The following is a 23455-nucleotide window of genomic DNA, read 5'->3' on the forward strand; positions in this document are numbered from 1 at the left end:
CGGATTCCGCCGAGAAGAGACCATCACGGTAACACACGCAGTTGATGTATTTTAATTAAGATAAACTTCAGGTTTTCTACAACCGGACATTAACAAATTCCCATCTGCCCATAACCGCGGGCACGGCTTTCAAAAGTTCAAATCCTTGCAGGGGTGTCCCAACTTAGCCCATCACAAGCTCTCACGGTCAACGAAGGATATTCCTTCTCCCAAGACATTCCGATCAGACTCGACATCCAGCTTACAAGACATTTCGACAATGGTAAAACAAGTCCGGCAACACCGCCCGACTGTGCCGACAAATCCCGATAGGAGCTGCACATATCTCGTTCTCAGGGCACACTCAGATGAGCTCTCCATACAACTAAAACCAAACCTCGAGTTTCCCCGAGGGGGCGCTGCACAGGGCTCTAGTTCGGACCAACAATCAGAGGAGCACTGGCCTGGGGGGGGGGGGGTAAAATAATGATGACCCTCAGGAGCGCGACTCCCAAGGGAAAAGAAAAGGCTAGGTGGTGAATGGTAAAACCAATGTTGGGCATTGCTGGAGGAGTTCTATTCAAGGTGAACTGTTAAGGGGTTCCCATTATAACCCAACCGCGTAAGGAACGCAAAATCCGGGAACATAACACCGATATGAAGGAAACTAGAGCGACAAGAGTGGAACAAAACACCAGGCATAAGGCCAAGCCTTCCACCCTTTACCAAGTATATAGATGCTTTAATTAAATAAGAGATATTGTGATATCCCAACAAAATATCCATGTTCCAAACATGGAACAAGCTCCAATCTTCACCTGCAACTAACAACGCTATAAGAGGGGCTGAGCAAAGCGGTAACATAGCCAAACAAAGGTTTGCTAGGACAAGGTGGGTTAGAGGCTTGGCTCAACAATATGGGAGGCATGATAAGCAAGTGGTAGGTATCGCAGCATAGGCATAGCAAAAGAGCGAGCATCTAGCAGGCAAAGATAGAAGTGATTTCGAGGGTATGGTCATCTTGCCTGAGATCCCGCAAGGAAGAAGAACGAGTCCATGAAGAAGACAAACAGACATAGTCGAAGGAATCCTCACAAACGCGATGTTATCGGAACTAACCCAAAGAAGCAACACCGGAAAGAAAGAAAACAACATAGTAAACAACCACCACATAATCATGGCATGATGCACAATCAAGTATGATGCATGTCCGGTTTAATGAGTCATGGCATGGCAAAATGCACAAGCAACCCTACAAATTAAGTGGAGCTCGATATGCAACGAGTTTCATATTGACGAAACACCACGACAAGTTATTTAGTCTGATCTCGTTTATGTTCCCAACAATATTAAATGTTGTTAAACATGGCAAGAGGGTGAAGCAAAGTAAAACTACCTATCTAGTCAAGGTTAAATGAGGCCGGAAGCAACGAACAACAATTCCGGTAAATCCCCATATGCATATATTAGGTTTGGTACTGTTTTGCCCTAAACACAATTTTAGAGTTGTTAAACTAGGCATTTTTCTACCCCATTTACATATAAAGTTTATTAAGTTCAGAGCTACGGTTAATTAGTTATGAATTAAAGCATTTTAGCATGACATAGGAGCAAATTTAAACAAACATCATTTTAGACATTTTAAACATGCATGAAAGTTGAAAATTATTAAACTAGACAAAATTCTAAGAAACTTTCATATATAATTTATTTAGATCCGATGCACGGTTGTGAAGTTATTAAATGCATGAAACTAGGTGGGTTATCTATAAAATTGATGTCTCTGGAAATAAATAGGAAAATCGTAGAACAGGGAAAAAATATACTGGGCTGAAACCGATGGAACTGGGGCTGAATAGGGTTTGGGTGGGGCGCAGCTCACCTTGTGGGCCTTGGCCTAGGTCGGTGAAGCAGCAGGCCCGCAGGAGGCTGGGCTAGGCGCTGCCCTGGTGGACCGAGCAGCTGGACGCGGTCAACGAAGGAGGCTGGACCGGGCGAGCTCCTCTTGCTCGATCTGTACAGCGGGGAGGCACAGAAGCGGGCGCGGTCCTCTGCTCGTCGGAAGCAGAGCAGTAGCGGCGCCGGACGGGAAGGCAGCAGCGGGGATGGAGCTTTGGCGACGAGATTCAAAGGGAAACGCCGGTGAAATGGACGGAGGCCTCAGGCCCGGTCGGACCTAGCGGCGCCGGTGCTTCAGAGCTCCTGGCAACGGGATGGGGTACTTGAAGAGGAGGGATAGAGAGAGATCAGAGCGGGAGAGAGAGAGACAGGAAAAAAAGAAGGAAGAAAGAGACGGGGCAGTGGGATCCTATCGGCGTGTTGATGAAGCTCGTCGGCGGCGGGGTCAGCGAGGCGGTGTGGCAACCGAAGACAGGTCCTGGAGGTGAGGCTCGGGCGAGCTTCGGGACGAGGCGCAGAGGGCATCGGGGCTCTCCTCCTTGAGCTCATGGGCGCGTGCTCGCGCACGAGAGCGAGAGGAGGCTGGGCCTCTGTTGACTGGATCGGGGCCAGGGGCTCGGCTACGCAGGGAGGCTGCCGATTGGCTTGGTGATGAAATTGAGGGGAGGAGCTGGTTGGTCGGACACGGAAAACCGAGAAGAGACAGTGTGGCGGCGGCGGCTAGGAGGATCCCTAGGGATTAGGGATTGGTCTAGGTTATTAGGCTAATATATATAGCGAGTGGGTTTGGTTAGGGGCTATTCGGTCCGTCCGATCGTAATCGGACGATCCCGGATAATTAGGTTGGGGGGCCCAACTAACAAAACAAAGATGTTTTGTAGATGTTTGGGGTTGATCCGGATCCAACGGTGACGACTGTCCGGGTCGGGTCCGGCACAACTTTCGGATGCGCGCGAGAGGAGGGCCGCGGGCTGACGAGAGAGCTTACGCTAGGCCCGGCGGTACGTAGTGGACTGTGCAGAAGGCCTCAGGTTGAGATAAGAGAAGAGAGAGAGGCCCGATGACTGTTTCCGGAGACCAAAAACGTCCGACGTTAGACCGGCTATAATGCCGCTATAGTTTAACGGTTGGGCTATCAAATGAACTCCGAATGCGATGAAACTTGAGAGGCAGTCTATCTACACTATAATAAGACCACAAGCCAACTTTCAACCCAATCCGAGAACATTTTCCGGCCACTTATAAAATAATATTTTGGACGTGCCGCGGGCGCGTGCAAGTGAGTCTGGGATCAGAACGGACAACGGACGGAACTGGGGGAACCCAGACAGATGCAAGTTTTGAAAACATGATGATGCAATGCGGATGTTGACATGATAAAATGCAACACGCAAGCAAATGACATGGCAACGTCGGCGAATAAAAGGAAGACACCTGGCACATCGGTCTTGGGGCGTCACGGTGACTCAGAGATATACGTGTTCTCCTGGTTCAAAACTGATCTGTTGGTGCTCTGCATCATAATAACTCTTTTGCCACGATTTGGCCAATTGTAATCTGTCTCGGATTTCCTTAACTTGCTTCTCAGCTTCCATCATGAGATATGTTCCGAAAATACGGCTATCTCCAGTTTGAGACCAATTTACACGAGTGCGGCACTTACGGCCATACAAAGCCTCATACAGTGACATCATATTTAGACTCGTATGGAATCTGTTGTTATAAGAGAACTCGACATATGGCATGCAGTCTTCCCATTTAGGCCCTTGGGCCAAAGCATAGGCTCGTAGCATATCTTCGAGTATTTGGTTTACCCACTCAGTCTGTCCATCAGTCTGAGGATGATAAGCGGTACTATATTTTAGCGCTATCCCCAAGGCTTGATAGAGATGGGACCAAAAAGCGGAGGTAAAAAGTGATCCCCGGTCGGAAGTGATTGTTCGGGGTACCTCATGCAGACTGACTATTTTGGATACATACAGTTGTGCAAGTTGATCCGCTCGATATGTGGTTCTGATCGGGATAAAGTGAGCCACCTTGGTCAAGGTGTCCACTATGACCCAGATTGCATCATTGCCTCGGTGAGACTTAGGTAGACCTGTGATAAAATCAATGCAGACATCATCCCATTTCCATTGTGAAACTGGCAGCGGTTGGAGAAGTCCGGCTGGCTTCTGATGCTTTGCCTTCACCTTGTTGAATATGTCGCAACAAGCCACAAAATAGGCAATGTCTTTCTTCATTCCATCCCGCCAGAATATTTGTCGGAGGTCTTCATACATTTTCGTACCTCTAGGGTGAATAGAATATGAAGATTCGTGTGCTTCTAACAAGATTTTCTTCTTTAAGTCCGCCTGGCTGGGTACACAAATCTTTCCACGGAATCGGAGGGTACCAAATTGGTCCTTTGAAAAATCTGAAGTCTGTCCTGGTACCATACTCCTGGCACGTTTCTGCAGGATGGTGCTAGCTGGCTGGGCCTTGCGGATCTCTTCCTCAAGTGTAGGTGCAACTTCCAAAATATTAGCAAGACCAGCATCAACTATGACCAGCTTGAGCTGAGCAATCTCCTCTTGAAGTTCAAGAGGCAAGGATTTTAATATGACATTTAGGCTGACAGGCTTTCGACTGAGTGCATCATCAACCACGTTGGCCTTACCCGGGTGGTAATTTATTCCAAGACCATAATCCTTGACTAAATCAAGCCATCTTCGTTGACGGAGATTTAAATCTGGCTGAGTAAATATATACTTGAGACTTTTGTTGTCGATAAAAATTTGGCACCTCTTCCCGATGAGGTAGTGTCTCCAAATTTTTAGAGCATGAACCACTGCGGCCAATTACAGATCATGAGTAGGATAATTTCCCTCGTGGGGTCATAGCTATCGCGATGCATATGCTACCACCTTGCCGTCTTGCATAAGTACGCTGTAACATCCCAAATTTTCAATTTGGAATGTTATACACTAGCTCATCTATGCATACCATATTTTATTTTGCATTTTGGTTGATCCTAGAAATTCTACGTAACTCAATGACCCACGGACAGAGTTGGGGATTTCGTTATTTTCATATTTGAGTTTTCTCAAATTTTGAGAATAGGATCATTTGATTTTATTATTTTATCATCGATTATTTCTATTACAAAAATATGAGAGAGGGAATAAAATGACTTTCCCAAAATAAAGAAATATTGAGGATCAAATAATAAAATCAAATAAGATTTTATTTTGGAGTTTTTTTTGGTGTTTTATTTGAATTTAGGAAAAATGTGCATTTTTCAAAATTGCATTTAGGTCCCAAATAAATGTTCACCTTGTGCGGCTTGATTTTAGAAGCCCGTGAAAATTTATTTCGAAATTTTTGGAGTCTGTTTAGTATTTCTTTTTATTTTTTCTTCTGCGTGTAAAAAACAAACGAACCGACCTACGGGCCGTGTCCGACTAGGACTCCGGCCCGCCAGGGCTTTATAAGCCGGGGCAGCCCACCCGGGGCAAGCCCCAGCCGCCAGCCCCGCCTCGAGCCCCGCGCCGCCACCCGCCGCCGCCGCCGCCGCACGCCGCCCGAGGTTCGCCGCCGCCTCGAATTCCGTGCCCCCGTTTTTTTCGAAAAATCGTCGGTTTTTCATCATTTTTTTTAGATTCGGTTTTTTAAATAGATTGGTTTTTCCAGTTTATTTAAATAGTGAGCGTTCGTCCATTCGTTCGATCTAGAGAACGTTCGTTGTTTTTCTTTTTCTCGGATTAAATCCGCGATTTTTCTGATCGCGATTCCTGATCCGATTTTCGTTTTAGTATAACTTTTCGCTCGTTTATCGGAATCAGGCGATTCAAGCGCCTGGAGTTTCGTCTCGAAACCCTCTATCCGTTTAACCAACTTAAACCAGATTTTGCTACTGTAAAATCTGCCCTAGATCCAGATTAGTAGAACGAAGTTGTTTTCTTTCGCCGTTTGACTTTCGTTGCTTCGTTCGATTTGATTCTTTTTGCCAACCGGAGTTCTTAAGTTGAACCTTCTGGTTAGATCTCTTATTTGAGTTTTACCCGTGCATTATATGAGTACTTATTGTATGCTTGTTTGTTTGCCTGCGATAGAATACCCAGAGTGCGCCGCTTGTTACTTCGAATCTCTAGGTTTCGCGGATCATCAGCAAGGCAAGTAACACTTTGATCATACCTTTCCTACTACCCAGTTTTATTGCATTAGATCAATCCTCACACATTGCATGATTAGGATCTAATTAAATTGTGGGATGGGAAGTAGTTGAGGTAGTACCTATTACCTGTTTATTATCAAACCTTTGGGAGTTACTTCTACGTTTGCTTATTATGCCCTGCTATGCTAGTAGACGTGGATTGGGTGAGTGATATCCATGACAGATGTGAGTTTGTTAATTAATGGTTTATCTAAGGTGGCAACTTAAACACACATCTGGGTGGATTGAGGCACCTGGGTATTCCAGGACTTGATTGTTTTCATTTGGACCGCCACCCAGGCTCAAAGGGATCATCAGACTATTCATACTAGAAACTTCCGTGTGCAGCCACAAGCTATTATGGGCTCTAGCACAGTTGACTAAGTCGTGCGAACTCTTACAGTGGTAGACTAGCAGATGTAGGGGATGTAGGTGGTACGGTCTACCCGATCGTAAGGTGCTAGCGCTTCTGAAAGACTATGTCTCGGTCATCCGTCTTCTCAAACACCTTGTAGTGCGAGAAACCAAATGGAGGAGATCGAGTCTTGTGGGGAAAAGTGCGCAAACCTCTGCAGATTGTAATAAACTAATCATGATTAGCCGTGTCCCCGGTTATGGACGTCTTGAGTATCTAGTACTTGGATTATCATGTGAATCTCAACATGTTACTCTAAATTAATTTTGTTGGGTTTTGTTTAATGATGATGCTTAATTGGGATTGAGAATGCTGTCAACCATTCTCAATGTTTAACAACTACCATGATAGTTAAATAAATCTATTCCTTTGATGTAGGGAAAAATTGGCTTTACGCAAAACTGTAACCATAGAGCTTTCCACCAACCAAATATGGATATAGTATAGCTATTTCATTCCATTACTCTCTATGTGTTACCTTGCCGGCATATTCCATGTGCTGACCCGTTTTCGGGCTGCAACGTTAATGTTGCAGACTTTTCAGACGATGATTAAGGAGTTTTTAGGTCGTGGTTCTATACTCAGTGATGCTGTTGGAGTTGATGGACTCACGAATCTTCCAAGCCTTCCGCTGTTATCGTTTTTAGATGGCCTTAAGCCATATTTATTGTAATAAGTTCTCTTTTGAGACACTCGATGTAATAAGTGTGTGATTGCTACTCTGTTATAAATCCTCCGAGTACTGTGTGGTGTCAGCATTACTGATCCAGGGATGACACCGGAGCACAGAGATCAGACTGTTTGAGGTCTGGTCGCTACAGAGATGGTATCAGAGTACACGCTGACTGTAGGACACGACCACTAAGCTAAAAGACCTAGATCACTTTTCACTCTCTTCTCTTCTGACTTCTCATCTTTTCTACTCTTTAGGATGGCGGATGCAAGGAACAAGTTCACGCAACCGGATGAAGATACACCCTTTGGACGTCACTTGAAGGAAGTCACTAGATACCTGAATATAGGAGTATCAAGCTTCACCGGAACCTACAACGCCACATTACCTGAAGAAGAGCGCTGGATGATTCAAGTTCAAGTTCCAGGAAGGACGTTCATGCCAGTCACTGAGCCCATAGAGTTTTCTTTTGATGCACCAACTTGGAGTCTAGGAATGAGCATGGCAGCTCACATCGCCATGGTACGCATTAGAGAAGTCTACCGCAAGGATCTCAAGGATACTATCTACTAGATTTGTGGGCGTCGAGATGAGCACTGGGAGATGATCAGCACCCGGAAGGATAGATCAATTGTAGCTTTTATCCAAGAGTTAAACCAGCACATTCGACGACAGGAGAACCAGATGTGCGCCGACATGATAGATCTGAAGAAAGCAAGGACAAGAATCAAGGAACTGGAGGAAGAACTCAAGGCTACACGTGAAGATTATGAAGAAGAAATTGAAGTATTGGTGGTGAAGAATGACGACCTGATCAAGAAGATTGGAATATTTATGGGAGGCCCTACACAAGTGGATGAAGACGAAGAAACCAAGGAGATTAGCTCGGAAGACTACATCATCATCGACGACACCGACTCGGATCCAGATAGTAGCGATAATGACTATGTTGATGAAGCTGGAGCAGATATCATGGAGTCTGCCACCGAAGCATATTTCTAGTAGACCACCTCATCAGTAGTAGCAGTCCACAATGTAAATATAGTAGTCCGAGCACTTTTGCGATAGATAGATCGATTGTATGCCCTTGTTTGATTGAATGAAGTGAATTGTTTGCTTTTGCCTCATGTGCATATGGGTAGTGTTTTCTCTTTAGACCCCCTCTATTCTTACATCTCATCTTTTCTAAACCCCTCAGATGCCTCCGAGACGTGACCCCGGATTTGCCTTTCCACCGGAGCTCACCCAGTTGATCCAGCAGCAGAACACATTGATGCAGTTGCTAGTTCAGAATCAGAATCAGGGGAACAACAACCACAACCCACCACCACCACCACCACCTGTTGACCACTTAGCCCGTTTTCTTAGGCTGAACCCGCCAGTGTTTTCCAGTAGCACCGAGCCGATAGTAGAAGATGATTAGCTCCGCAAGACAGCTAAGGAGTTAACCACAGCAGGATGCACAGATGCGGAGAAGGTGAAGTTTGCCGCACATCATCTAGAAGGACCCGCAGCATCATGGTGGGAGAATTTCACAGCCACTTTCCCTGTCAACATTGTCACATGGGACCAGTTTCAGCAGGCTTTTCATACTGCACATGTTTCAGCAGGAGCTATGGCCATGAAGAAGCGTGAGTTTCGCAACTTGCGCCAAGGAGGACGGACAGTTGGCCGGTATGTGGAGGATTTTAGTAAGTTAGCATGTTATGCACCAGATGACGTCGCTACGGATGCAACTAAGCAGGAGAAGTTTCTGGAAGGACTGAATGATGAGTTGAGCATGCAGTTGATGGTAGCAACCTTCAACAACTACCGGGAGTTGGTAGATCGTGCTCTTATGATTGAAGGGAAGCAGCAACAAATTGAGAATCGCAAGAGGAAGTATGGACAAGGGAAGTACAATTCAGGAGCTCAGCAGAAGCCATGTTTTACCCCTAGACCGGGAGGACATTTTCAGCATACCCATGGAGGAGGTAGCTCGCACAATCACAATGGCACCAAGAATGGTAATGGCAGTGGAGGAAGCAACGGCCAGAATCGCACCAACCCCTCAACCCCAGCCAAGAAGGACCTGAGCCAAGTCACTTGCGTTAAGTGTCAGAAGACCGGACATTATGCCAATGAATGTCCTGAAGGCCAAAATGGCAATGGAAGTTCTGGGAAGAAGCCGAACCCTTTCAATAGGGGACAGGTGAACCACGTTAGCGTGGAGGAGGTTGAAGCTCAGCCTGATGCAGTAATAGGTAAGTTTCTGGTTATGTCATTTACTGCACTAGTTCTTTTTGATACTGGTGCATCGCATTCATACATCTCAAGGGGATTTGTGGATAAGTATAACCAATCAACCCAAGCCCTTAGGTCACCCATGTTAGTAACCTCGCCTGGAGCAGAGTATGTGGCTAGTCTATGGTGTGATCGGTTACCATTAAGGATTGGTAACTATGTTTTTCCCTCAGACCTAATAGTATTGGAATCCCAAGGATTGGATGTGATATTAGGCATGGATTGGTTATCAAAGTATGAAGGGAATATTGAATGTGCTAGTAAGTCAATTTTTCTTACCACCCCAGAAGGGAGAAGGATCAAGTATGTATCCCGGCATGTGCCAAAGAGGACTCAAGTAAATTGCCTAACAGGAGTTGTGCAGGAGGAAGTACCAGTGGTAAGGGATTTCCCTGAAGTATTTCCAGAGGAGTTGCCAGGCATGCCACCGGATAGAGATATTGAGTTTTTGATTGAGCTATTGCCAGGCACAGGGCCAATATCAAAGAGACCATATAGGATGCCAGCAAAGGATTTGGTGGAAATTAAGAAGCAGATTAAGGAGTTACTGGATAAGGGATATATTTTCCCAAGTTCTTCACCCTGGGGATCGCCAGTACTTCTAGTGGAGAAGAAGGATGGATCATTAAGGATGGTTGTTGATTATCGAGGATTGAATGAAGTAACAATCAAGAACAAGTACCCACTACCAATGATTAATGATCTGTTTGATCGATTGCAAGGAGCTAAGGTATTTTCCAAGATCAATCTGCGATCAGGATACCACCAGTTGAAGATTCGAGAACAGGATATACCTAAGACAGCTTTTACCACCAGGTACGGGCTATACGAGTATACCGTTATGTCATTTGGTCTGACTAACGCACCCGCATATTTTATGAACATGATGAACAAAGTATTTATGGAATTTTTGGATAAGTTTGTCGTAGTGTTCATTGATGATATCCTGGTATATTCGAAGAATGAAGAGGAGCATAAGGAGCATTTGCGTTTGGTACTTGGAAAGCTTAGAGAACATCAATTATATGCCAAGTTCAGCAAATGTGAGTTTTGGTTGAAGGAAGTAGGATTCCTCGGACACGTTATATCTAGAGAAGGTATAGCAGTTGATCCAACTAAAGTTGATACCGTGACCAAGTGGGAAGCCCCAACAACAGTTGGAGAGATCCGGAGTTTTCTTGGACTCGCAGGATACTACCGGAGATTTATTGAGAATTTCTCAAAGATTGTGAAGCTTATGACTGAGTTGTTGAAGAAAGATACCAAGTTCATATGGACGGAGGAATGTGAGGCTAGTTTCTAGGAGTTGAAGAAACGTTTGGTTACCTCACCAGTGTTGATTTTGCCAGACCAGACCAAAGATTATGAGGTGTATTGCGACGCTTCACGTCGAGGACTTGGAGCAGTGCTTATGCAGGAAGGGAGAGTTGTTTCATATGCCTCAAGACAACTGAAACCTCATGAGTTGAATTATGCCACACATGATTTGGAGTTAGCAGCCGTAGTGCATGCTTTGAAAACATGGAGGCATTTCCTCATTGGAAATCATTGTGAGGTGTACACGGATCATAAGAGTTTGAAGTACATTTTCACACAGAAGGAGTTGAATCTCAGACAAAGGAGATGGTTGGAGCTCATTAAGGATTATGATATGAGATTGCATTATTACCCCGGAAAAGCTAATGTAGTAGCTGACGCATTAAGCCGTAAGAGCCATGTCAATACATTAATGACGGGAGAAATACCCAAGGAGTTAGCAGAAAATCTTCATGAACTATGTTTGGAAATAGTTCCGAGAGGCTATGTAGCAGCATTGGAGATTCAGTCAACATTGATGGATAGAATCAGAGAAGCTCAAAGGACTGACAAGGAGATTGCCGCTATAAAGGAGAAACTTAGCAAAGGAAAAGCTAAGGGATTTTGTGAGGATGAACACGATACCCTATGGTTTGAAGAATCAGGAAGTTGATACTGCAAGAGGCACACGATTCACCATATTCGATTCACCCAGGGAACACCAAGATGTATTTGGATTTGAAAGATATTTTCTGGTGGACTGGAATGAAGAAGGATATTGCGGAGTACGTAGCAGTTTGTGATGTATGTCAGAGGGTAAAGGCAAAGCATCAGAAGCCAGCAGGATTGTTACAACCATTGCCGATACCCGAATGGAAGTGGGATAAGTTAGGCATGGATTTTATCACGGGATTACCCAGGACTCGTTTAGGCTATGACTCAATTTGGGTTGTAGTCGATCGGTTGACGAAAGTAGCTCATTTCATCCCGGTAAAGACCACTTACACCAGTGCTAAGTTGGCAAAGATATACATGACCAGGATCATATGTTTGCATGGAGTTCTGAGGATCATTGTATTAGATAGAGGAACCCAGTTTACCTCAAAGTTTTGGAAGCAGTTGCATGAAACTTTGGGTACCAGGCTAGAATTCAGTACAACTTTTCATCCACAGACAGATGGACAGACCGAGAGAGTCAATCAGATTTTGGAGGATATGCTGAGAGCTTGTGCATTAGATTATGGATCTAGTTGGGACGATAATTTGCCATATGCAGAGTTCTCTTACAACAATAGTTACCAAGCCAGTTTGAAGATGGCCCCTTTCGAAGCTTTGTACAGAAGGAGGTGCAGGACACCGTTGTCGTGGGATGAAGTTGGAGACCGCCAGTTGTTTGGACTTGACCTGATTAAAGAGTCTGAACAGAAGGTGAAATTGATTCGCGATAGGCTCAAGGTAGCTCAATGTAGACAAAAGAGTTATGCAGATTCTAAACGCAAGGAGACAGTTTACAAAGTCGGAGATAGAGCTTATCTTCGAGTATCTCCACTTTGGGGAACAAAGCGTTTTGGAGTTAAAGGGAAGTTAGCGCCACGATTTGTAGGACCATATCGAGTTTTGGAGAGTATGGGAGAAGTGGCCTACAAGTTGGAATTGCCCGAAGAATTGTCAGGAGTTCACGATGTGTTCCACGTTTCTCAGTTAAAGAAGTGTCACGCGGAGATGGCTGACATACCTTTGAGAGACACAGTGCCATTGGAAACTATTTAGTTGGATAACAATTTGACCTACGAGGAGAAACGAGTTAAGATTCTTGAGTTTGCCAGCCGAGTTACTCGCAGCAAGGTTATCAAGTTTTGCAAGGTTCAGTGGAGCCACCACACGGAGGATGAAGCCACCTGGGAACGAGAGGAAGATTTGCTCAAGGACCACCCTCACCTATTTTCTAGCCAACCCGAATCTTAAGGGCGAGATTCATCTTAAGGGGGGGTAGGTTTGTAACATCCCAAATTTTCAATTTGGAATGTTATACACTAGATCATCTATGCATACCATATTTTATTTTGCATTTTGGTTGATCCTAGAAATTCTACGCATATTTGAGTTATTTTCATATTTGAGTTTTCTCAAATTTTGATGGGGATTTCATTATTTTCATATTTGAGTTTTCTCAAATTTTGAGAATAGGATCATTTGATTTTATTTATTTTATCATCAATTATTTCTATTACAAAAATATGAGAGAGGGAATAAAATGACTTTCCCAAAATAAAGAAATATTGAGGATCAAATAATAAAATCAAATAAGATTTTATTTCGGAGTTTTTTGGGTGTTTTATTTGAATTTAGGAAAAATGTGCGTTTTTCAAAATTGCATTTAGGTCCCAAATAAATGTTCACCTTGTGCGGCTTGATTTTAGAAGCCCGTGAAAATTTATTTCGGAATTTTTGGAGTCCGTTTAGTATTTCTTTTTATTTTTTATTCTGCGCGTAAAAAAAACAAACCGACCTACGGGCCGTGTCCGACTAGGACTCCGGCCCGCCAGGGCTTTATAAGCCGGGGCAGCCCACCCGGGGCAAACCCTAGCCACCAGCCCCGCCTCGAGCCCCGCGCCGCCACCCGCGCCGCCGCCGCCGCACCGCCTCGCCGCCCGCCGCCGCCGCCGCACGCCGCCCGAGGTTCGCCGCCGCCTCGATTTCCGTGCCGCCATTTTTTTTTCCGTAAAACCGATCGGTTTTTCATCGGTTTTTTAGTTTCGGTTTTTTTAAATAGATCAGTTTTTCCGGTTTATTTAAACAGTGAGTGTTCGTCCGTTCATTCGATCTAGCGAACGTTCGTCGTTTTTCTTTTTCTCGGATTAAATCCGCGATTTTTCTGATCGCAATTCCTGATCCGATTTTCGTTTTAGTATAACTTTTCGCTCGTTTATTGGAATCAGGCGATTCAAGCGCCTGGAGTTTCGTCTCGAAACCCTCTATCCGTTTAACCAACTTAAACCAGATTTTGCTACTGTAAAATTTGCCCTAGATCCAGATTAGTAGAACGAAGTTGTTTTCTTTCGCCGTTTGACTTCCGTTGCTTCGTTCGATTTGATTCTTTTTGCCAACCGGAGTTCTTAAGTTGAACCTTCTGGTTAGATCTCTTATTTGAGTTTTACCCGTGCATCAGATGAGTACTTATTGTATGCTTGTTTGTTTGTCTGCGATAGAATACCCGTAGTGCGCCGCTTGTTACTTCGAATCTCTAGGTTTCACGGATCATCAGCAAGGCAAGTAACACTTTGATCATACCTTTCCTACTACCTAGTTTTATTGCATTAAATCAATCCTCACACATTGCATGATTACGATCTAATTAAATTGTGGGATGGGAAGTAGTTGAGGTAGTACCTATTACCTGTTTATTATCAAACCTTTGGGAGTTACTTCTACGTTTGCTTATTATGCCCTGCTATGCTAGTAGATGTGTATTGGGTGAGTGATATCCATGAAAGATGTGAGTTTGTTAATTAATGGTTTATCTAAGGTGGCAACTTAAACACACATCTGGGTGGATTGAGGCACCTGGGTATTCCAAGACTTGCCTGTTTTCTTTTGGACCACCACCCACGCTCAAAGGGATCATGAGACTATTCATACTAGAAACTTCCGTGTGCAGCCACAAGCTATTATGGGCTCTAGCATAGTTGACTAAGTCGTGTGAACTCTTACAGTGGTAGACTAGCAGATGTAGGGGATGTAGGTGGTACGGTCTACCTGATCGTAAGGTGCTAGCGCTTCTGAAAGACTATGTCTCGGTCATCCGTCTTCTCAAACACCTTGTAGTGCGAGAAACCAAACGGAGGTGATCGTGTCTTGTGGGGAAAAGTGCGCAAACCTCTGCAGAGTGTAATAAACTAATCATGATTAGCCGTGTCCCCAATTATGGACATCTTGAGTATCTAGTACTTGGATTATCATGTGAATCTCAACATGTTACTCTAAATTAATTTTGTTGGGTTTTGTTTAATGATGATGCTTAATTGGGATTGAGAATGCTGTCAACCATTCTCAATGTTTAACAACTACCATGATAGTTAAATAAATCTATTCCTTTGAATTAGGGAAAAATTGGCTTTAAGAAAAACTGTAACCATAGAGCTTTCCACCAGCCAAATATGCATATAGTATAGCTGTTTCATTCCATTACTCTCTATGTGTTACCTTGCCAGCATATTCCATGTGCTGACCCGTTTTCGGGCTGCAACATTAATGTTGCAGACTTTTCAGACGACGATTAAGGAGTTTTTAGGTCGTGGTTCTATACTCAGTGATGCCGTTGGAGTTGATGGACTCACTAATCTTCCAAGCCTTCCGTTGTTATCGTTTTTAGATGGCCTTAAGCCATATTTATTGTAATAAGTTCTCTTTTTGAGACACTCGATGTAATAAGTGTGTGATTGCTACTCTGTTATAAATCCTCCGAGTACTGTGTGGTGTCAGCATTACTGATCCAGGGATGACACCGGAGCACAGAGATCAGACTGTTTGAGGTCTGGTCGCTACATACGCATCCAAGACCTTGTCTGGGGGCGTCACAATACGCATCAATACTACGGTAGATATCTAGAAGAGTCAACAATGGTGCGGTCGTCAGCCGTATCTTTATCTCATTGAAACTTTTCTCATAGTCCTCAGTCCATTCAAACTTCGTATCCTTTTTGAGCAGCTCCGTCATGGGTTTCGCAATCTTGGAAAACCCTTCAATGAAACGACGGTAGTATCTGGCTAATCCAAGAAAACTCCGGATTTGTGATACGGTTGTGGGTGGCAACCAATCAAGCACATCTTTTACTTTGCTCGGGTCCACGGCTATACCTTCGGCGCATAGCACATGTCCAAGAAATCCCACTTCTTTGAGCCAAAACTCGCATTTACTGAATTTGGCGTATAACTGATGGTCACAGAGTCATTGTAGCACTGCTTGGAGATGTTCTTTGTGCTCTCCTTCACTTTTTGAGTAAATAAGTATTTCATCGATTAAGACAACCACGAACTTATCGAGGAAGTCCATGAATACTTTGTTCATCATATGCAGAAGAAAGCAGGGGCATTGGTGAGACCAAAGGACATAACTGTATATTCATAAAGACCGTACTGAGTGATGAATGCGGTCTTAGGAATATCTTCCTTTTTAATCTTGAGCTGATGATATCCTCTCCTTAAATCAATCTTGGAGAATACTTTGGCACCACTGAGTTGATCAAACAAGTCATCGATCCTTGGTAGTGGATATTTATTTTTGATGGTGACATCATTCAGCTGACGGTAATCCACACACATGCGGAGGCTGCCATCCCTCTTATCCATGAAGATAGTGGGTGATCCCCATGGTGAGGAGCTGGGACGGATATATCCTTTCTAGAGCATTTCATCAAGCTGTTTCTTTAGCTCCACTAATTCTAATGAAGGCATCTGGTAATACTTCTTGTATAACGGTGCGGTTCCGGGCACAAGATCTATTGCAAACTCAAGCTCCCGATCTTGTGGCATGCCTGGCAGTTCTTCTAGAAATAGATTAAGAAACTCACTGACCACAGGAATTAATTCCAACTCACCAGCCACAATGGTGAAGACCATTTCTTTCTTGGGTATGCTTCTGCGAGCATAGAATTTGGTAGCCTGCCCTTTTTGACTGGTCAAAGTGACTTCTCAGGTCACGCAATTTATGCATACTTGATATTGGGTCAACCAATTCATACCCAAGATAACATCAAACTTTACATACTCAATGATTATGAAGGAAGTTGGAAAACAGACTCCGTTGATGTTGATTTCCAGATCACGGCAGACAAGATTGCTCTTGATTAAAGATCCTGGGGTTTGTACCGGCATATTCTTGCCCAAAAGCGAACATGGAAAATTTTTTTGGGCAACAAAACTCCGAGAAATAAAAGAGTGCGAAGCCCCAGAGTCAAATAGAATTACGGCAGGTATGTTATTAACAGAAAACATACCAATAATGACTTCGGCCTTCTCTTGGGCTTCATCTGCAGAGAGGTGATGAACATGCCCAGTGATGTTGTGCTGGGTCGGGCATGACTCCATAAAGTTGACTTGTGGCCAGATTAGTGCACTTCTCTTGCCGTTCTTGGGACACTGTCTGGCATAATGTCCGGTTTGCCCACAATTGAAGCAAGAATTGTTGCGCTGGCGCTCCTGGTGCACTGGGTTGGTCACGACATTCTTGACTTGGGTGGTGGTCTTGTTAACATTTTGTTGCCAATTGGGCTTGAATTCCACCTGAGTCTGCTTCCAGGTACGAGCCTTTTGCACTGGTTGACCTTCCCTCCTTGGCTCAAACTTGCGCTTGTGATCGTTATTAGCAGGCCTGTTGTCCGTTATGAGCTTGTGCTCCCTTTCAGCAATGAAAGCCTTGTTCACCGGAGTTTAGAAATCTAGGAAATCAAACATACTAAGTGTACATCGTAGCTACGGGTTTAACCCCTCAAGAAATCTGTCAATCTTTCTTTCTTCGGTGGCCACGTCATAAAGGGAGTAACAGGCCAGATGATTGAATTTTTGCAAATATTCACCCACAGACTGATTTCCTTGGAGGAGCGCGAGAAATTCTTGTTGCTTAACCTTTTTAATTCCAGTAGGAATATGATATTTCCTGAACTGATCCTTGAATTTTGACCAGGTGATTTCTTCATCCGCAGGCCACATGGCTTTTGCATTTTCCCACCATATGGCAGCAGCGCCTTCAAGATAATGAGTTGCAAATGGAAATTTATCATCTTCTTCAGTACGAGCAATCTCAAGCTTCCTCTCAACGGTTCGCAACCAATCGTCTGCATCCAAGGGATCAATAACCTGATTGAAACTGGGAGGCTTGGTTCTCTGAAAATCTGACAGCTTGGACTGATGACCATTCTGATTTCCATTCTGTCCAACCACAGCTTGCACACTTCTTAATATTTCAATCAGATCATTATTCCTCCTTTCCTCAAACATATGCAGAATTTGTTTGGTGGAGGGCGGATTTGGCGGTGGTGGAACGTACGGCTCGGGGGAGTGTCCTGCCTGTCATGCGGAACGATGAACAGGAGCATCCTCATGAGCGCCGCTACTGCTGCCTCCCCGCGACATCCTATTGTGGATTTTCCCAAAGCAACGCAACCGAGATGAGAAACATCCAAAAATAAATTGGGGAAAAGCCAGCAACAAATCCCGAGTGAAAACGAAATAACGAAAAAAATACAGCGAATAAAAAATAAAGTCCCAACATAATTATACATAGACTCATACATGAAAGGTAAACAACATGCCAGGTTCAACTACTCTCATATAGGAAACGAAACATCATGACTCGTACGACTACATCCGTACATCATCCTGACGACTGCGGATACTCTGAAGCTCTACTGCTCTGCTGGTGCTGCGGGGTCCTCTCCTGAAGCGGACTCGGATACTAAACTGACGACGTTAACAGAAACCTCTAGGTTAAAGGTAACATGAGATGCTGCCTCGAGGGCTCTCCCTCCGGGGATGGTGCAGGGTGAAGCATCAGAGCTACGGGAGTAGTAAGAAGTGAAACCCACTCAGCAGGAGCACTGAGAGGATTCACGGTCGAGGTGCCCAAGCTACTCGGAGGAGTAACCGGTGAAAGGGGTGAACTAGAGTTGGGTGGAATTTATGGAGTAAACCTCATAGAGGATAGAGTGGTGAAAGATCTACTAGTGGCTAAAGCAGTACGAGCACGAGTCAGCTCTCGAGCCAGCTCGTGGATCATAAGGTAGCTAGCAGTGACATAACGAGAAAGATGGCTAGCAACACTATCAGACTCCGGATCAATGATAGGGAAACGGACACGACCATTGTCGTGCAGCGAGGGATATTAGTAAAACCTGGGTGGTTTTGCATCCGGACCTTGTTATAACGAAGCTCGACAAGGACCTTGAATGCAGCAAACTAAACAGCCTGAGATGTGGTAGAAGCGAAACCGCTCCGAGAAGTATGAGTGTAAGTGCTGGAATCGGAACTGGTGCGCAGAGTAACCACCGTGTGATACTCATACACAGAATCTGCTAGACGCTCCCGGTACACACGATAGACTGGGTCGTCGCCCAGAGGGTACAGCCGGCGCCACACGTTACGGAGGAGATGCGGCGACATGTACGTCATCAGCTGCAACTGGCACGGATACGGCACTGGAGCCATCTACACTCACAACCATTAGCAGGTTAGCCTAAAAGTAAAACGAGTGCATACAATGCAACAACCAGCTACAAATGCTACTGGCACTCAACTTAAACTCGTATCTAATGTCCAGTGGACACGTCGTAGTCTAGCGTGGCCTATAGTCAGCGCGGCTCTGAAACCAAGCGGTGTGGCACTGTAACGCCCCGAGACCATTGTGCCAGGTGTCTTCCAGTTATTCGCTGTTGTTGTCTTTTCTTTTGTTTGTGTGTCATGCATCTTATATCATGTCATCATGTGCATCGCATTTGCATACGTGTTCGTCTCATGCATCCGAGCATTTTCCCCGTTGTCCATTTTGCATTCCGGCACTCCTATGTCCTCGGGTGTCCCCTTTTGCCTCTTTTCGTGTGCGGGTGTTAAACATTCTCGGATTGGACCAAGATTTTCCAAGCGGCCTGGGTATACTACCGGTAGACTACCTGTCAAGTTTCGTGCCATTTGGACTTCGTTTGATACTCCAACGGTTAACCGAGGGACCGTAAAGGCCTCGTGTGTGTTGCAGCCCAACAGCCCTTCAAAGTGGCCCAAAACCCACCTAAACCCCCTCCACCATCTCGGTCGTTTGATCACGATCGCGTGGCCAAAAACCGTGCTCAATTTGGACACTCCTAGCTCCCTCTATCTATAAATATGTGGCTCTCCCTGAAATTTCACGGTCAAACCCTAGCGTCTTCATCCTCGCGCCGCCGGACATGTCTAACCGCGTCGGACATTTCCGCCGGACACCTCACTCCGACCAACCAGAAGGCGCCACGTCACCCCGCTGCCGCTCTCCACCAACCAGGAGCCGCCACCCCGCCGCCGCGCCTCTCTCTCCTCCTTGCCATGACCTATGGGGCCCGAGGCAGGCCCGCCCGGGCCCGGAGCCATCCGCCGCCGCACTCGCGCGCCCATGCCGCGCCGGATCTCTGCACCGCCGCCAGCCGCCCGTTCGCCGTCGTGCGCCGCCGCCGCCCATCGCCACCCGGCCGCGCGCCTCTCAGCCACCGCGGCGCCGCCACGCGCATCGATGCGCCGCTTCTCTGCCGCCACGGCACCGCGCCTCGGCCCTTCTCCGGCGGTCGCCGCCGCGTTGCGCCACGCCCCGCTCGCCGGAGCTTCGTCGCCGGCACCGCCATGTCGCCGAAGCCCACTGGCTGAACCCGGTGGATCTGGATGAGATCCACCAGTTCCTCCAACCAAACGGTGTCCCACGTCCCCGGATCCCCCCGTCCCGGACCGTCTCGTCCCGGGTTGACTTTTCGCGAGGGTATAATTTCGACTAAGTCCCCAGATCTGCATATTTTCATGCCATATTCATTGCATCATAACTTTTCACCCGTGGCTCTGTTTTGGGCGTGTAGCATATCAAATTGTTTGCCTCGATCTGTACTTCATTTCATTCCATTGCACCATGTTCATTTGAGCTCGTCTTGATGCCGTAAATGCTATTGCAATAGTGCTATGTAATGTTAGTTTCAGATTCTTATCAGGATTTGGACTATTGTCATTTTTTCCATGTTTAATGTGTGCCTCCTATGAACTTGAGCTCTACATGTGTTTTGTTATATGCCATGCCATCTTTACAGGGGTGTATGCCATGTATTTTTGTGATCTTTGTGGTGACTAGCACAAGCATGCAAAGTAGCTCTCGTAAAGTTGCTCATTTCAGGGACTTAGAAATCTTCTAAGTCTTTTCCCTGATAATATTTGTATGCCATCTATTCTTGTTGCTACAGAGTGATCCATACCTCTTTTGAGCATATTCAGTAAGGATCATTTTGAGATATTGTTATGCTCTATCCATCCATGTCTTTGTTTTCATTTATGGAGCACCCTAGCATGACTCAATCTTGCTCTACGTTTGCTATAAAATGTTCCTGGCAGATTGTTTACGTGTTAAGAAATTTTGCCGAGGTTGTTGTAGTTGATCCATGCATGCTATGAGGTTGTTCTTGCCATGTTTAGCTTCTATGCCATGCCTACTTGCTGGGTGTATGCTTAGTTTGTCATGCCATGCCTTGTGGTGAGTGCATCAAGCTCGTAAACATGCCTACGTGAATTTGTTTTGCCATGTTCCAGTTTTCTACTAAGTCTGAATCTGTTAACGAAAGTTGCTATGTTCACATGCATGCCATTGTATTTTTTGATCCCTTTTGGCTTATGGTCAGTAAGGGACTTTTGTTGTATGCTTTGAGTAGCTTCATGCCAGGCCTTGCCTTGCCATGATATGTTCCTGTAGCATGTAGTTATCTTACTCTAAAAATTGCTTCCTGATGTTAAATTCCTGACATGTTATTTTCACTAAGTCTGAGATGTTGTTATCTTTTGCACTTTTGCCATGCTTGTTTGAACCTGCTATTGAGTGAATTAGCCGTAGCTCAGTGTTCATCTTTTGCCAAGCATCTTGAGTGGATCCCTGCCATGTGCCTTGTTGCTATGTTAGAGTGCAGTAGCTTGTTGTTATTGATGCACTTAGATGGCCTTATGTTGTTAATCGCAGCTTTGTGCCATTATTGTTTTGCTTGCCATTTGCAAACCGTGCATCCGATTCCAGTGATCTTTATATCGTTTTCGATGGAAATCAACTCATCTTTCCAGAGGCACTCTTGGTTTGCCAAGTTGAGGCCTGGTTCAATCTTTTCTTTCCGGAGCACGCATATGCATCGCACATCACATCCGGCATATCATGCCATGTTTTGCACCATGTTGCTTGCGCATTGCACCATGGTTGATTGTTGTTCCCTTTGCTTGTGTTCCTGCTTTGGGTAGAGCCGGGAGACAAGTTCGTGTTCGAGGAACTCGTCGTGTACGTTTTCGTGGATCAAGCTTTCGTCTTCTCGGAGAACCTTTGCAGGCAAGATGACCATACCCTCGAAATCACTTCTATCTTTGCTTGCTAGTTGCTCGCTCTATTGCTATGCCTATGCTGCGATACCTACCACTTGCTATATCATGCCTCCCATATTGCCATGAGCCTCTGACCCACCTTGTCCTAGCAAACCGTTGTTTGGCTAAGTTACCGCTTTGCTCAGCCCCTCTTATAGCGTTGCTAGTTGCAGGTGAAGATTGGAGTTTGTTCCTTGTTGGAACTTGGATATTTTGTTGGGATATCATAATATATCTTATTTAATTAATGCATCTATATACTTGGTAAAGTGTGGAAGGCTTGGCCTTATGCCTGGTGTTTTTTTCCACTCTTGCCGCCCTAGTTTCTGTCATACTGGTGTTATGTTCCTTGATTTTGCGTTCCTTACGCGGTTGGGTTATAATGGGAACCCCTTGACAGTTCGCCTTGAATAAAACTCCTCCAGCAAGGCCCAACCTTGGTTTTACCATTTGCCACCTAGCCTTTTTTCCCTTGGGTCGGCCAACCGAAGGGTCATCTTTATTTTAACCCCCCCGGGCCAGTGCTTCTCGAAGTGTTGGTCCAACCTGAGCGATGTCTGGTGCCCCCTGGGCAACCAGGGTTTATGCCAACCCGACGTCTTGCTCATCCGGTGTGCCCTAAGAATGAGATATGTGCCGCTCCTATTAGGATTTGTCCGCACATCTGGGTGGCTTTGCTGGTCTTGTTTTACCATTGCCGAAATGTCTTGTAACTGGGATTCCGAGTCTGATCGGGTCTTCCTGGGAGAAGGAATATCCTTCCTTGACCGTGAGAGATTGTGATGGGCTAAGTTGGGACACCCCTGCAGGGTTTTGAACTTTCGAAAATCGTGCCCGTGGTTATGGGCAGATGGGAATTTGTTAATGTCCGGTTGTAGAGAACTTGACACTTAACTTAATTAAAATGCATCAACCACGTGTGTAGCTATGATGGTCTCTTCTCGGCGGGCTCCGGGAAGCGAACACGGTGTTGGAGTTATGCGTGAACATAAGTAGTTTCAGGATCATTTCTTGATCACTTCTAGTTCACGACCGTGCTTTGCCTTCTCTTCTCGCTCTCATTTGCGTATGTTAGCCACCATATATGCTAGTGCTTGCTGCAGCTCCACCTCATACCTTTTCCCTACCCATAAGCTTAAATAGTCTTGATTGCGAGGGTGTGAGATTGCTGAGTCCCCGTGACTCACAGATTGCTTCCAAAACCAGTTGCAGGTGCCGATGATACCGTGCAGGTGACGCAACCGAGCTCAAGGAGGAGCTAGATGAGGATCGTGTTCGTTATGTTGTTATGTTTCCAGTTGATAAGTAGTATAGCCCAGTTGGGGCGATCGGGGATCTTTTGCATTAGGGGTAGTGTTGGGGATATTACTACCAGTATGACCCGCCCAGGAGGGGCCGGGTCAGCCCTAATGGCGGGTTACAAAAGAAGCCCGATAAAAATTCAAGATGATAGTTTACTAAACATATAGAAGGCCCAAGGGCCTGGGGCCGGCTTAAGGCCTAATACTATAAACCGCCATATGTAAGGAAATACTTGTAAAGTAAGGCATGCAAAGGAAGTCACCGAGCCAGACACGATTATGAGCCGGCCGGGACTCTGTAG

The sequence above is a fragment of the Triticum urartu genome, chromosome 7A (assembly GCF_056163025.1).
Source record: "Triticum urartu cultivar PI428250 chromosome 7A, HENAU_Tu73, whole genome shotgun sequence".
Taxonomy (NCBI): Eukaryota; Viridiplantae; Streptophyta; class Magnoliopsida; order Poales; family Poaceae; genus Triticum; species Triticum urartu.